Source organism: Cnephaeus nilssonii, assembly GCF_951640355.1.
Source record: "Cnephaeus nilssonii genome assembly, chromosome: 12".
NCBI lineage: Eukaryota > Metazoa > Chordata > Mammalia > Chiroptera > Vespertilionidae > Cnephaeus > Cnephaeus nilssonii.
In genome coordinates, this window is record NC_137083.1 from 44,353,594 (window position 1) to 44,369,001 (window position 15,408).

A 15,408-nucleotide genomic window follows, 5' to 3' on the forward strand; every position below is an offset into this window, starting at 1 on the left:
GTTTGGGATTCTCAAAATAAATCCACTTTTCATCGCCAGTCACAATTCGATGCAAAAAAAGACTTTCTTTCATGCCGTTGAAGCAACATTTTACTGATGACTTTTCGGTTTTCCATTTGTCTTTTGTTCAGTTGATGTGGCACCCATTTTCCTTCCTTTAAAATCTTTCCCATTGCTTGTAAAAGATCGGAAATTGTTTGCTGAGCAACGTTGAATCTTTCTGCAAGTTGTTTTTGAGTTTGACACGCATCTTCACCCAATAATCCTTGTAATTGTTGGTCTTCAAACTTTTTCGGTTGACCTGGACGTTCTTTGTCTTTCCCATTGAAATCATCAGTTTTAAAGCGTTTAATCCAGTGTTCACAAGTATCTTGAGATGGAGCATGTTCACTATAAGCTTCACGAAGTATACAATAACTTTCAGCAGCACTTTTCTTCAAAATAAAGTCGTAAATTAAAACTTCCGGCAAATGCTCTTTTTTTGGGCACGAAATTAGACATTTTTAAGTGTAAAAATATTTATGATGTTAACACCTTCAGAAAATTTGACAGATGAAGTTTTGAAGCTTGTCAATACAACAAAATAGCATACATATCAAATCGCATATATATCAACATATGTGTAACTCCATCTATTGAAAAAAAAATCCGCATTATTAACTGGTACATCTAGTATGTCAGTTCTCATGTTGGGCTATCTATAGATTCAATGCAATCCCAATTATAAACCCAGCGTGTGTGTGTGTGTGTGTGTGTGTGTGTGTGTGTGTAAATCGACATGTTGACATTAAAACTTAGGTGCAAATGTAAAGAAACTAGTCAAGGCAACCTTGAAGAACAAAGCTGAAAAACTTTCCTATCAGATTTCAATGCTTAATATAAAGTAACAGTTATTAAGATCATGTGGTATTGGCACAAAGACAGACATAGACCAGTGATTTTCAAACAGTGTGCCATAGAATTTTTTTCTTAAATCTTTATTGTTGCACAAGAATTTTTAAAACATGCAATACCTGACTAGTCAGGGGCACTGTCCTCATTTCCCTTAGATTGTCAAAATTAAAAAATGACAACAGCCAACACACTAGCTGCCCAGTATGAATGAATCAAAATTATACTTATTGTTTTTGCAAGATGGGCAAAATATATATATATATATATATATATATTTTGTTGTGCTACAGAATTTTAGTAATTGCTTTATGTGTGCTATGAGATGAAAAAGGTTGAAAATCTCTAACCTAGGCCAATCAGAGAGAAAACAAATAGTTGGAGGAGGTCTTTGAGAGGGTGTGATACAGATTACACCAAGCTGCATTGGAGGTCATCCCCCCCCCCCCCCCCCGGCCCCATCCTTGGAATGTATGTTCTGTCCACCATTCCCACAGTAGAAGGCATTTTTGGGGACACAGTCTTGAGAAGGCAATATGTTGTTGAGATCATCTGGGTGGTATATGTGACTGAACCCTCCATATAAACTTTTAAAATTCTGGCAGAAGGGTAGAAAACTACTCCTTGAGGAACCCAAGATAGGCCTCATATGTAAGTTCCCTTGCTCATTAAATCTGTCACCTACCAATCTGGAGTGGTGCCTCTGTCTTCACTCTCTTCTTGCCCTTTACTGGAGCCAATTTCAGATTTCATCTGGGAAACTCCCAAGGTTTTGAACCAACCCAAGTTCAGAAACAGACCCTGACGTACATCTTCACCTTGATGCAATTCAGTGGACATAAAATAATCTTTTCAAAAAATATTGCTGGAGTAACATCTTATGCATGTGGGGGTCATGACCCCCAACCATAAAATTATTTTCGTTGCTACTTCATAACTAATTTTGCTACTGTTATGAATCGTAATGTAAATATCTGTGTTTTCCGATGGTCTTGGGCGACCCTGCTAGCAATTCTCAACCTGTGGGTCACGACCCACAGATTGAGAACCACTGCTGTAGAGCCTAAGACCATTGGAAAACACAGATATTTACATTACGATTCATAACAGTAGCAAAATTACAGTTATGAAGTAGCAACAAAAATAATTTTATGGTTGGGGGTCACCACAACATGAGGAACTGTATTAAAGGGTCACGGCATTAGAAAGGTTGAGGACCACTGTCATAGAGGGTTTGGTACTATCTGCAGTTTAAGGAATCCTCTGGCGGGGAGGGGGAAGGCGTGTGTGTCTTGGAACATATCTCCTATGGATAAGGAGGGACTATTATACTGGGAAAGAGACATTAAACAAATAGCCCACAGTCACAGGGATTTGAACATGGCCATGACAAAACACCAGAGGCTGGGTGGCTTAACCAGAAATTTATTTCTCACAGTTTTGGAGGCTTGAAGTCCCAGATCAAGGATCAGCAGAGTCCAATTTCTGAGGAGAGCTCTCTCTCTGCTTGTAGATGGCTGCCTTCTCTCTGCGACATCACATGGCCTGTCCTCTGAGTCCATGAAGACTGAGAGCGAGCTCTCTGGTGTCTCTCCTTATAAGGAGGACACTAATCCTATTGGATCAGGCCCCCACTCGCGTGTCCTCACTTAACTTTAATTCCTTACTCCATGTATGGCTACATTGGGGATTAGGGCTTCAGTATATGGATTTGTGGGGACACACACACATTCAATTCTTAAGAGTCAGTCTGGCTCCAGAGTCCACACATAACCACTTATTTTAAGGCCCACATGATTATTTTCTTTAAGAAATTGCAACAAAGAGAAATTAGCATACTGAGCACACTCTCTTCCCAAAACGTGTGTGTGTGTGTGTGTGTGTGTGTGTGTGTGTGTGTGTGTGTGTGTGTGTCTATTTATGAAAATTCAATAATAGCATTGGAGCATAGGCCCCTGTGTCCTAGAAGTTTTTGCAAATTCCTGGTAGAAAGCAAACTAAGTTGGAGGACTAGTATAGCAAACAACTAAAAACATAGGAAGAAATGACCATATGGAGAAATACTTCAGAGAAATTTCAAGCTCAGGGTCACTAAATACAGTATCTTATGCCAGTATAACTGGTGAAGCAAAAACCTACTTACAGAGATTCACTTAAAATTGGGGGCCTGGGGTGGGCAGAGGGGAATTAAAAATGGGGGGAAAGGCTGGTTGGTATTGATCGTTAATGATTATGAAAGCTACAAAAATAAAAATTAAATTTATAGCTAACAAAATTCAGATTATAATTCCAACTGTGCTAATTGTTAAAAAGGATACTAACTGAATCATTATTTTTCATTTTTTGGGTATATTTCTGATGAAACAGTGTGATACATAATCCGACATTATTCCATGCTTCATTTTTGTAACCTATTCAATCCCTCTGACCTTCTATTTAATGAAGGATATCTGCTGGCCTTAAGGCAATTTAAAACAATAACCCTGGGTAGAAAGAAATAATTCTGCATCCTACAGTTCTGAGAAAGGTGTAATAAGGTTTATCTTTTCCCTCAATCTCATCTCCTGTTTGTCTCTCATTTCCTGGGGCAGAGAATTGGATGGCCAGGCCACAGATAGAAAGGATGTCTGCTTTCAGATAGGCCACCTTCAGCTGAATGCATCTCTTTCTTGTTAAAAGAAATAGCCAACATATTCTAACACCTTGAGTTTTTCTACCATTTTCCTCAATACTGCACTTCTGTAAGTACATGGTTAGTGTCTCAATATATAAGGCAACAATTTAGACAAATGCAAGGATCACCTGAACCTAAATAGAGGGAATCACCTTGCCCGATTCTCTCTTTCACCTTGCCAGTTCCACGTTTAGGACTAGCTATTTGAACCATCCCACTTCCTTTGATCACACTCTGTATAAGGTTCAGCATATTTTAGCTACAAGTAACAGAAAATCCAGTTCAAAATTGCATAAGCAATAGGAAAATTTATCCTATATAATAAGAGCCTAATATGCTAAGTGTCTAGTAATCCGTTCAACCCATCAAAGCATAATATGCTGATGATATGCTAAGGACGCTCAACTGCTCACTATGATGTGCACTGACCACCAGGGAGCAGACAGTTGACTGGTCGACCAGTCGCTAACATGCACTGACCACCAGGGAGCAGATGCTTTGACTTGTAGGTTAGCTTGCTGCTGTGGTCCAGCCGATCGAGATGGGCCAGACATGCCCTGGAGCCCTCCCGCGGTCCCTCCTTGGCTGACCAACCTCCTGTGTCCCTCCCAGGCCCCGATCGTGCACTGGTGGGGTCCCTCGGCCTGGCCTGCGCCCTCTTGCAATCTGGGACCCCTCGGGGGATGTTGGAGAGCCAATTTTGGCCTAATCCCGCAGGCCAGGCCTAGGGACCCCACTGATGCATGAATTCATGCACCGGGCCTCTAGTTTTCTTATATGAATCCAGAAAATGTTGGGCTTCAGACATAGTACATGAGGACTCCAGGTTTACTTCTTTGTAGTTCTCTTGGTTCTGTCTTTCTCTGTTGGCTTTATCTTTAGCATAGTAGTGAGATTGTTGTGGCTGTTCCATGCATCATAGTGAAACAAAATTCTCTAGAGCAGAAGGATCACCTCTTAAGGAGTACATCTTGCTAGCCCAAATTGAGCTACATACACATTGCCAAGTCCATCACTGAAAAGAGGAGTGAAATTACTAGAGGGACTTAGACCAGGGTTGTAGGAATGTTGGAGAATCACCTATATTTATTATTACACATTCATTAAATAATAAAATAAAAAGTTGACAAAAGTAAGAATCAGAATTATTAAATTTAAAAACATGATTGCAAACAAACAAAAAAGTGGATGGGCTGTAATATAGAATATCCACAACTGAAGACCAAATTAATGAGCCCGAGTATCAAGCTAAGAGATGCTAGGGATGATCCTCCCTACAACTCACCACTAAAAAAAGGGGACACATATAATACTTTCAACAATAAAGATTTAAAAAAAGAGAGAAAACTAACTAAATAAAATTAAATAGAAAAAAAGTATAAAATGAAAATTAAGAAATGGAGAGTAGATTTAGATATTCCAACTGTTCATCTGATAGGAGTTCCTAAAGGAGAGAATGAAGAGGAAGAAATAAATACTAGAAGAAGTTTCCCCAGGGTTGAAAGAGACATGAGTCTCTTCTAATTAAAGAGGTCCATGGAAAGCAAAGCAATATATATATGATAAAAGATTTACTATTGAAATACATCAAAATAATATTTCAGAATTTTAAATTTTATTGAGGACCTAACAAAAACAGGTTGTCTAAGAAGAAAGAGAACCAGACTGGTAACAGATCCCTCACCATTAACACTGGATGCTAAAACTTTCTGCAAAAATTTAAGGGAAATAATTTTGACCTTAAAATACTATAGTCAGTGTGTTACAGTGTAGTTGTGTTCTCTGGGCCTTCTTGCTTTGAAGCATGCCTCTTTCCTGAGAACACTGATTGCCCTGCATCCCTCGCAAGCAATAGCTCTTTTCTCTCCAACACACAAGATGGCTGCCCCATGTGGTCAAAGATACTGCCCCCATGTGGACACAAGATGGCTACCACAAGATGGCCAGCAGGGGAGAGCAGTTGGGAGGGACCAGGCCTGCAAGGGAGGGCAGTTGTGGGCGATCAGGCCAGCAGGGGAGGGCAGTTGGGAGGGACCAGGCCTGCAAAGGAGGGCAGTTGGGGGTGATCAAGCCTGCAGGGGAGGGCAGTTAGGGGTGACCAGGCTGGCAGAGGAGGGAAGTTGGGGGTGACCGGGCCTGCAGGGAAGGGCAGTTGGGGGGGACCCGGGCCTGCAGGGAAGGGCCGTTGGGGGGGACCCAGGCCTGCAGGGGAGAGCAGTTGGGGGGGAATCAGGCCTGCAGGGGAGGGCAGTTATGGGTGACCAGGCCTGCAGGGGAGGACAATTAGGGGCAAACAGGCTGGCAGGGGAGCAGTTAGGCATCAATCAGGCTGGCAGGGGAGTAGTTAGGGGGTGATCAGGCTGGCAGGCAGAAGTGCTTAGGGGCAATCAGGAAGGTGTGCAGGCGAGCATTTGGGAGCCAGCAGTCCTGGATTGTGAGAGGGATGTCCGACTGACCGTTTAGGCCCGATCCCATCGAGATTGGGCCTAAACGGGCAGTCGGACATCCCTCGAACGGTCCCAGATTGGAGAGGGTGCAGGCCTGGCTGAGGGACACCGCTCCCCGCCCCCCGTGCATGAATTTCGTGCACCAGGCCTCTAGTAATAAATAAAAAACAAGTAATAAAGCACCATACCAAACACACACACACACACACACACACACCTGCATAGCTTTGACTCTCATGTCATCAGACTGTATCACTCAATTCCCCCTGTTGCAGTTATTTACTGATCTCTGAGTTATTCTTCCCCCTTCACTGTCCCCACCATACTCTGCCTCCTACCCATTCTTGGAAGATTTTAATTCCTGGTTTTCACTCTCTCCTATTTCTATCTTGATGTCAACATCCCTGTGGATGATCCTTCAAATCTTGGCTTCTTTTGTTTCTTGACCACTTCTCTAATGTTCTTATCTTCCACCTCATCTCAGCTACTCTTGCTCTTATAAAACCCTGGACTTTCATGTCAATTGCATACCCACCCCCTAAATGGCACTTATAGCATACTATTTATACTACTCCTTGAAAACCCCCTCCTAAGTTTGCAGCTCATTCCCTTTAGTACTCAGACTCCAATTACCTTTTCCATAATCACTCCCTCACTCCCTTATATACATATGCAACTTCCTTGTCACTCTCTTGCTTTCCTGTACTCACCTGAAAAAACAAAATATTTTAAAGAAATGAGAAAGGTATATGTATTATTTTGTAGGCTTTTACATTTATGTGAAGAATAATACATAGGCTTTGTGTGGGTCTTTGCTCAAAATTAGTTTGGAGTTTTTCATATTGTATCATGTAGTTCTAATTAATTCAATTGCTGAATTGTGCAAATATGCAACTTATTCATTCTTTCTCCTATTGGTGGTCAGATTGTTGCCAGCCTTTGATTACTACAAAGAACATTCTTGAATATGTCTCCGCACAAATTCGAATGCATGTATTTCTCTAGGTTACATATGTTTTCAAATACTTTGTCATAGAGTTCATCATCCTGTGTTTGTGTGACTTTCAAAGCCTTTATTGATAGTAATATAATTTCTTCATCTTAAACCTCAGTATACCAGGAAAACCAGTCATCATTTATTATCTGTGTACAATGAACCTTTTTAATTTTTAAAAATAAGTCTTTAGTGAAAATGTAGAGAATAAAGAAATAGAAACAACTTTAATAGAAATTCTAATAAGAATGTAAACATAGAAAACACAACTTTTAAAAAATATTTTTTCTGGTTTTGAAGATATTTAATACACAAGATGGTTATCATCCCTTAAACACAATTGGGTGTTCAACTATCATGAACCTAGAATATATTCACCTTATGAATCGTGACTCAATTTCAAATGTATCTTTAATGGGCTCTCGTTTATTATCAGTTTTTATTTTGCACTTGCATATTTAAAATGTAATACATTAAAGAACTCTGATGCCACTTTTTAAAAAAATCCTCACCTGAGGATATTTTCCCATTGATTTTTAGAGTGGAAGGGAGAGGGAGAGACAGAGAGACAAATTGATTGGTTGCCTCCCACACGCGCCCCAATCGAGCCTGCAACTGAGGTATATGCCCTGGACCCTTCAGTCCAGGCCGGTGCTCTACCCACTGAGCCAAACAGGCTAGGGCTGATGTCACATTTTTATTGAAGAGAGGATGGCCATCTTTTTTGCTTCATAATTGCAAAACATTTTCACTTTGATTTCTAATCACCTATCAAAATGGTAAACCCAATTGATTTTTCACTCTTATATAACCTATTTACTCCCCCCCCCGCCCCCACACACACACCAGTATGGTTGGATATCTTTATTTCAGTTATGTTTGGCTAGAATAAGTAATGAAATTTGGAGATACAATAAATTCTCAAAGAAACTGATTTGATCATCAGGCTTATTCAGCTTAAGTTGTACCTGACGTCATCTTTTTTTAAAAAAATGTATTTTTTATTGTTGATAATATACAGATATCTCCCATTTGCCCCCCCACCCCATACTCCCCTTCCCAACCCCCTCTAGGTCTTCACTACCCTATTGCCCGTATCCATGGGCAATGAATATCTTACCTAATAATAGACAAACATGTAAATTGACTGTACCTCTGCTACACCCACAGCCAATCAGAGTGAGTATGCAAATTAGAAGGCCAAAGATGGCAGCCCCCCAGCTGCTCCAGGCGCGGAGTGGCCAGGCGGGCCAGGACACCTGCTATGAGAGGGAGGGCTGAGGGGTGAAGGGATCTACAGGAGCGGAGTCTTGCAGCAAAGACAAGACTGCAAACCCTGGAGTCTGCAGTGAAGACAAAGATGGCAGACTCCAGCCGGAGTCTGCAGCAAAGACGAAGAAGGCAGACTCTGGCCAGAGTGAAGTGTCCCAGCTGCCGGAGGAAAACTGGTGCTGGAAGCCAAGGGAAGGAAGGCCTATTGCATGAATTTCTTCGTGCAATGGGCTTCTAGCAATTATATAAGTTCATTGGTTTATCTCCTCTCGTTCCCCCAACACCACATGGAGGTATGTCAGTCTATTCCCTGCCTCCATGCTTCAGGTCTTATTTTGTTGGTCAATTCATTTTGTTCATTAGATTCCACAATGAGATCATGTGATATTTATCTTTCTCAGATTGCCTTATTTCACTTAGCATATATTTTCCAGATCCATCTATGCTGTCCAAAAGGGTAAGAGATCCATTTTTTACAGCTGCATAGTATTCCATGTTGTAAATGTCCCACAGCTTTTTTATTATCCATTCATCTACTGATGGGCACTTGGGCTGTTTCCAAATCTTAACTATTGTAAATGATGCTGCTATGAACATAGGGGTGCATATATACTTTCTGATTGGTGTTTTGGTATATTTTGGACATATTCCCAGAAGTGGGATTGCTGGGTCAAATGGAAGTTCCATTTTTAATTTTTTGAGGAAACTCCATACTGTTTTTCATAGTGGCTGCACTAATTTGCATTCCTACCAGCAGTGAACTAGTGTTCCCTTTTCTCCACATCCTTGGCAACACTTGTTTGTTGATTTTTTTGATGATAGCCATTCTGACAGGTGTGAGGTGATATGTGATTGTGGTTTTAATTTGCATTTTCTCTGACGATTAGTGACTTTGAGCATTTTTTCATGTCTCTTGGTCATTTGTATGTCCTCTTTGGAGAAATGTCTATTCAGGTTTTCTGCCCATTTTAAAATTGGATTGTTTTCCTTTTGTTGAGTTGTATGAGACTATATATTTAGAATATTAACCCCTTATTAGATATATCATTGGCGAATATGTTCTCCCATACAGTGGGTTCTCTAGTCATTTTGATGATCGTTTCTTTTGCTGTGCAGAAGTTTTCAACTTTGATGTAGTCCCATTTGTTTACTTTATCCTTAGTTACTTTGTTCTAGGAGATGTATCCATACATATTACTACATAAGATATCTGATATCTTATTGCCTATATTTGCCTCTTTTTTATGGTTTCATGCCTTACACTTTTATCCACCTGGAGTTTATTTTTGGGTATGGAGTTAAGTTGGTGGTCTAGTTTCATCTTTTTGCATGTTTGTCCAGTTTTTCCAGCACCATTTGTTGATGAGACTGTTTTTACTGTTATGTTCTTGCTTCTTTGTCAAATATTAATTGACCATAATGATGTGGGTCAACTTCTGGGGTCTCTGTTCTGATCCATTGGTTTATATGCTTGTTCTTCTGCCAGTAGCAGGCTGTTTTGGTTATAATGGCTTTGAGGTATAGTTTGATATCTGGTATTGTGATCCCTCCTACTTTGTTCTTCTTTCTCAAGATTGCTGCAGCTATTCAGGGTATTTTATGGTTCCATATAAATTTTTGGAGTATTTGTTCTAGCTCTGTGAAGTATGCCATTGGTATTTTAAAAGGGATTGCATTGAATCTATAGATTGCTTTGGGCAGTATAGATATTTTAATGATGTTAATGCTTCCAATCCTTGAACATGGTATACACTTCCATTTGTTATATTTTTCTCGATTTCTTTTTTCAATGTCCTATTTTCCAAGTACAGGTCTTTTACCTCCTTTGTTAAGCTTATTCCTAGCATCTTATTTTTTGTTGTTGTTACAATGGTAAATGGGCTTGCTTTTTTCATTTCTCTTTCTAAGAGTTCATTATTGGTGTATAAAAATGCCATTGATTTCTGGATGTTGATTTTGTATCCTGTTATGCTGCCAAATTCATTTATTAAGTCTAGTAGTTTTTGGTAGAGTTGTTAGGGTTTTCTATGTACAATATCATCTGCTTCCTCCTTTCCAATTTGGGTGCCTTTTATCTGTTCTTCTTGTCTCATTGCTGTGGCAAGAACTTCCAATACTATGTTGAATAAGAGTGGTGAAAGCAGATATCCTTGCCTTGTTCCTGTTCCTAAGGGAAATGCTTTTAGTTTTTGCTCATTGAATATAATGTTGGCTGGAGGTTTGTCATATATGCCCTTTGAGGTGTGATCCCTCTATTTCCACTTTACTGAGTTTTTATCAAAAAAGGTTGCTGGTCCGGGAGAGGCACGCGCCCCTGGGTCCGGGTGAGGCTGGGTCCCGGGCCCGGGTGAGGCCGCAGGCCCCCGGGTCCGGGTGAGGCCGCGCGCACCTGGGTCCGGGTGAGGCCACGCGCCCCAGGGCCCGGGTGATGCTGGGTCCCAGGTCCGGGTGAGGCCGCGCGCCCCTGAGTCCGGGTGAAGCTGCGCCCCTGGGTCCGGGCGAGACCAAACCAGAGGGAGTCGGACCTGCATTACCACCATTTGTCCACCATCCAGAGCTGAAAAGTCAGTGCCGACATGTACACATAAGGAACTGGTGGACATTGAAATTGGGTCTCAAAAGAACTGTTGGTCCAGAAAAACTCACTACAGACTGATTCATTTGCCTGTCAGCATAACTATTATTGCTTGTCTCACATTTGGTTCTTATAAGTATATTTCTAGTAACACATGATCTCACTCATCTAGGGGAAATGATGAACAACATAGACTGATGAACAAGAACAGACCCAGAAACAAGGAGGCATCGATCGGACTGTCGGGCCTCAGAGGGAGGGTAGGGGAGGGTGGGGGTAGGTGGGAGAGATCAACCAAAGGACTTGTGTGCGTGCATATGAGCCTAACCAATGGTTAAGGACAACAGGGGGGTGGGGGCATCCGTGGGGAGGGGTGTGGGATGGGAATGGGGGGATGAGGACAAATATGTGACACCTTAATCAATAAAGAAATTTAAAAAAAAGGTTGCTGGATTTTGTCAAATGCTTTTTCTGTATCTATTGATATGATCATGTGGTTTTTATCTGTGTTTGTTTATGTGTATCACATTTATTGATTTACGAGTATTGTACCAGCCTTGCATCCCAGGAATACATCCCACTTGATCATGGTGTATGATTTTTTTTTAATATTCATCTATTTATTTGAATCACCTTTGAATATATACCTTGCTTTAGTATTTGCCTACTTACAAACACTATCATGTAAATTATGACGAACAAACATAAAAGATGTTATCATAAAGTATTATATAATTAAGCCCTTTCTTTTGGATGACTGACTGGATGAGAGTATGTATTCCTTTTGTCCTTAAAAATATATTGTCCGCTCACTGAATTTTGAATTTGAGAAAATTTCCTGTCTGAGATTTTACTTATGAGCCTTGAGTGTTGATTTAATAATCATGAAGCATCTGTTTAAATATTTTGGCATTATGGGTGAAAAATGAAAAACACTAAATTCCTAGTTGTGCCCAAATAAAAGCTTAGAAGACATTTACAACCTGGCTGGGTGGCTCAGTTGACTGGAGCAATATCCCCTACATCAAAAGGTTGTGGGTTGTATCCTTGGTTGGGGCATGGGCAGGAAGCAACCAATTGATGTTTCTCTCACATCAATGTTTCTCTCCCTCCCAAAAAATCAATAAAAATATATCCTTGGTTGAGGATTAAAATATTATTAAAAAACATTTACACAAATTGTATCTCCAGATTTCTTTTATACCTTCTTGTAAGAAGATGCAGTATTTGATGCAATGCAATAAGAAAGCTGGAGGATAATGCAAGTAATTTATTTAGCTGTTGCTTATCATTCTAAGTGATGCCATCACTATTGTTTTCTCACTGTAGTCTTTTTTTTAAATTTTAATCATAGTTCCTGATATTATACCAAAGGTTAATGTTTATGTTTTTCTTTTTGTCCTTTCCCCCCCTATTAATCTTGGTCTACTTTAATTAATGCAAAGAATAGGTTTTTACTTTTTTGATATTCTCTATAATTTGTCTTCTATTTCACTGACATTTTCCAAAGGAGGGTACTTTTGGTTTTTAAATATATTGAACATTTTGGTCAGAAAACACAATCTGTACAACTATCAAATATTTGAAATTTGCAGAGATTTTTTAAAATTCCTTTTTTATTTTATTGATCTTTTAGAGAGAGGGGAAGGCAGATGGAGAGAGAAACATCGATGAGAGAAAACCATTGACTGGTTGTCTCCTGCACATCCCCCACTGGGGATCGAGCCCGCAACCTGGCCATCTGCCATGGGCAGGAATCCAACCAGTGACCTCTTGGTGCATGGTACGATGCTCAACCAACTGAGCCACAATATCCAGAGTGAAATTTGCAGAGACTTTGTGATTTAGAACATTTATAAAAAATTTATTGTCCTGGCTGGGTGGCTCAGTTGCTTAGAGCAACAGGACATTAAAAGATTAGTGGGTTCCATTTCAGGTCATGGCACAAGCCCAGTGCAAGAGGCAACTAATTGGTTTCTCTCTCACATGGCAGTTTCTCTCTTCCCCTTCGTCTCTCTGGAATCAATACAATAATGGGGAAAAAATTACTTTATACTGCGTATACCTGAAAACAAATATATTATATATAATCTCTATTTTGTATACTAGCTTTCTATATCATTACAAATTCTACATAACTCTTAATTTTCGATGCATCTTTTCAAAACCAGCAAATAGAATGATTCCATTTATGTAATCTAATCTGTCCTTTAAAAAGAAAATTTTACTTTTTTTTAGGTTATTACTACTGAAATACTTGGACTTACTTTTGTCATTTTTTACCTTTTTCCTCCTTCCCTTGTATTTATAGTTTACTATATTTCCCTCTCCCCTCTGCTGGTTTGAGATCTTTAGAAATTTTGCTAAGAATATATAAGAACCATATATTCTTTAACATAATTCTGAAAAGTGATGTATCCCTTTTACAAATATTTAAGTCAATATAAAACCATTTTTATCATAAGTTTAAAACCACTTTTATCATGTTTAAAAATTGCAAAGGAAGTTATTTCTGTAGTAGTGATATTTTGAGTTAAATCAATTACATTATTAACTGAATCTAAATATCAAAGAAATCTGATATGTACTGTCACTCCTTAAAATAGTAGGAAATTTTACGCTTTTATTCCCAATTCATTTTATACCATTTTACTTCCCCACTTACTTTTTATCTCATTATAGTATAGTGATGCTTGAAAGTCTTTTACTGATACCCTGTCATACATCTGTTTCTCAGAATGTATGAAAAAATGTATTTATTAAAATAAAAAATTTCAGGGGAATTAAAAAAATTTTTATGACTATAAATCTCCAAATGGTAAAGACTGTTGTCTGAATTATCATTACTATTCAAATGATAAAAACGATCAAAATATATCAATTTTAATAAATTAAAAACAAATTTTTATTGAAAATGTATCTCTTAATGAGACAGATGGTGCTGTATTTTTCTATATTCAAGGGTAAATATTGCTAATTGCTAGAATGAGACATCAATCTTATTACTATTTTTAAAGTAAATGCTTAGAACTCATTCATGCATATACTAGTAAATAAAAAGGAATATAATTTTGTTATAGTGATGCCATTTAATTCTTAGATGCCTTTTATGTTATATGCCAAAAAATCATAAACTCATCTATCATTATTTTGAATGATCATCAATTGACAATTTGATTATGATTTCTTCAATTTTGCTGAAAGCAAATAATTAAAAACAACCCTCACTGGAGACCTTGTTGTTCAGACCATTTTCCTTCTTAGCTCCTTGGAATGTTAACCAAAAGGTTTTACTAAGACTTACCTATAACTCTTACACATAGAATCATCTTGCTTATGGAAAATTAAGACAAACTGAGTAAAAATACCGCCCCCAAAATTGGAAATTGCATAGATATCTTGAAGATGATTATATAGAGATTTAGAAATGTTATAATTGAAAAGTATTTATGTTTGTTACAAAATTAGAAGAAAATATAAAAATCTGACAAGGAATAACTAATCTTAATTAAGTAAAGCTAGTTTTCTACAGTTAAATGTACTATGTCCTTAGATTATATTTTATGGACATTTACACCTATACCTATATGTAAGTATATGTTCTGCTTTTAAAAGTATTGTTTAAGCTATTTATCAAGCTAAGATTCACAATTTAACATCTTTGAAATTGGGATGCATCTTATAATTAACTAGAGGCCCAGTGCATGAAAATTCATGCACTGGAGTGTGGGGGGGTCCCTCAGCCCGGCCTGCCCCCTCTCACAGTCTGGGAGCCCTCAGGGGTGGGAAGCGACCTGGCGATCAGGGGAAGGCAACACCCCATCACACCTCTGCTGCTGCCACTGCTGGCAGCGCAAGCCTCGGCCAGCCCTGGTTCCCTGAGCCTCAGATGGCCCTGGACAGCTGGGTAGCCGCCATCCGAGGCTTGCCTGCGCCTCGGGCTGGCCCTGGGTGGATGGGGGGGCCACCCCAGCGGGGCTGCGGGGACTGGGTGCCGCCATCTTTGATAGCAGGGCAGTCAATTAGCATATCCCCTCCTTATTGGCTGTGGGCGCTGCCATATTTTAGACAGTGTGAGGGTCAATTAGCATATTCCCTCTTTATTAGATAGGATGGCATATCATAGTTTATTCTTTTTGGCATATCATAGTTTAGTTGGCAATGTTTTTCTTTTTTTAAAATTTATTTTATTTTTTATTGTCTAGTTTTACATGTCTCCTTTTCCCCCAACTGACCCCCAACAATTTTTTTTTTTACTAAGTGCTATATAATGGTGAATCATATAATAATAATCTTACATTAGAAAAAATTATATTTGCCTGTGGAAATTAAGAGCAAAAAGATAGTCAGTAAGTACAGGGTTTATGCAAGGTATCCTGATAGTTATTATGTTTTATGACTACTACTGATGACTATTGTTTTATTTACAGTAAAATCCACACTATACTTGTTAATTTTTAAACCTAAATATACAGTAAGAATGAAAAAAGCAGATAAATAGCTCAGAGATAATAAGCAGGAGCCTTGGGCCAGGTAAAATTTTAATATGAATTTA